Source organism: Gigantopelta aegis, chromosome 1, assembly GCF_016097555.1.
Source record: "Gigantopelta aegis isolate Gae_Host chromosome 1, Gae_host_genome, whole genome shotgun sequence".
In the NCBI taxonomy this organism is placed as follows: Eukaryota; Metazoa; Mollusca; class Gastropoda; order Neomphalida; family Peltospiridae; genus Gigantopelta; species Gigantopelta aegis.
Genome location: NC_054699.1, coordinates 31315757 through 31317584, shown reverse-complemented (window position 1 = coordinate 31317584; position 1828 = coordinate 31315757). Strand labels below are relative to the sequence as shown.

Here is a 1828-nt window from a genome sequence, read left to right as displayed (position 1 = left end):
AGGTTCTACCGAGATTCGAACTCGGATCGCTGGATTCAGAGTCCAGAGTGCTAACCATTACACCATAGAACCATACTCGCTACGGCTTACAAACTATAATATATACAAGATGTCAGCTACAAAGGATTTACATGTTTTGTACATTTGGTATCTTAATAAATTGACAAAATGTATTGTAAAATGTTATTTAATCGTAAAGAACATTTCGACTGTATGTATTACATCTAATTTATCGGTAGTTCCGTACTGCGATGTTTACAAAGATCGCGTGAACATTCTCACAAGGGAGGTAATCTCACCAGTTGTTGATTAAAATGTTAACATTAAGACAAAACTAACAGCAGTAAAATGAACAGAGCTTGTTGTAGACCTACCCATCTTTTAGTTATCAAAACTAAATTTCAGTTAATACAATAATTTTGAAACAAATATCTCCGCTACAACTTACAACTTACGAACTAGCAGGTACAAACGATCAACACAGACTGATTCCACGAGATTTAATGTGTATATTTATTCAATTTCTTTCTTTCTTTATTTTATTTTATTTTATTTTTTCTTTATTTTTTTCTTGGTTCTATTTGTATAATTTTTTCGTCGCATTTGTACGTACACGTTCGAAGTACGCTGCCATAGAAAAAAAAAATTGCCTTGAGCAGAGATGGGTTCGACCCTGAAACCTTCCACCTGGTGTGGTTATTATTATTATTATTATTATTATTATTATAATTATTTTATTTGTGTGTGTAGTTTTTGTGTGGGTTTTTTGTTTTTGTTTTTCGCTGTTGTTAAATGTTAGCTTCTTTTTCTTTCTCATTTTATTTATTTATTCATTCATTCATTCATTCATTCATTCATTCATTCGTTCATTTATTTATTATTTCATTTTATTTATGTAATATTTCTACTTTTCTTTTGTTTGTTTCTTCTTTCTTTGTTCAATTTTATTTATAAAACGCATCATTAATACATTTTGACATCCCCCAATAGCCGCCGACCGGCCTCGGTGGCGTCGTGGTTAGGCCATCGGTCTACAGGCTGGTAGGTACTGGGTTCAGATCCCAGTCGAGGCATGGGATTTTTAATCCAGATACCGACTCCAAACCCTGAGTGAGTGCTCCGCAAGGCTCAATGGGTAGGTGTAAACCACTTGCACCGACCAGTGATCCATAACTGGTTCAACAAAGGCCATGGTTTGTGCTATCCTGCCTGTGGAAAGCGCAAATAAAAGATCCCTTGCTGCTAATTGGAAAGAGTAGCCCATGTAGTGGCGACAGCGGGTTTCCTCTCAAAATATGTGTGGTCCTTAACCATGTGTCTGACGCCATATAACTGTAAATAAAATGTGTTGAGTGCGTCGTTAAATAAAACATTTCTTTCTTTCTTTCCCCCAATAGCTGATATATTTTTCGTGCTGGGGTGTCGTTAAACATTCATTCATTCATTCATTCATTACTGGTTATAATAAGTATCTGGGTAGGGTTCCCTGCTACACTCACTCATACCCGTTAAGATTTACACGGTTACTGTTCAAATAGGTTTCGCAAATGAAATGCGCGCTCGTGTGTGTTACGTGTGTGACTTTTGTGTATTTGTTTGTGTTGTTTTAATTGTTGTTTTTGTTGTTTTCACAATTCGAAACTATGTTTATATATTCACGAGCTTTTTTTTTTTTTAATAATGATATATACTAAATAATGTGGTAAATTTGAAACAAGAAGGGGAAGTAGCAAACCAATGATTAGTTGTTAAAGGGACATAGGCCTACCCTAGTTTCTAAACACTAAGGCATATTGCTTAACTATTACAACCGTTTTTTGATAACTGA

General features: G+C 34.8%; 1 non-coding gene across 1 annotated transcript; it reads right to left on the bottom strand.

Annotated features, from left to right (window-relative positions):
- On the bottom strand, nucleotides 1-72 carry Trnaq-cug. Its single transcript has one exon. It is a non-coding gene; the product is annotated as a tRNA-Gln (tRNA).
- Between the last annotated feature and the right edge of the window lie 1756 nt (nucleotides 73-1828).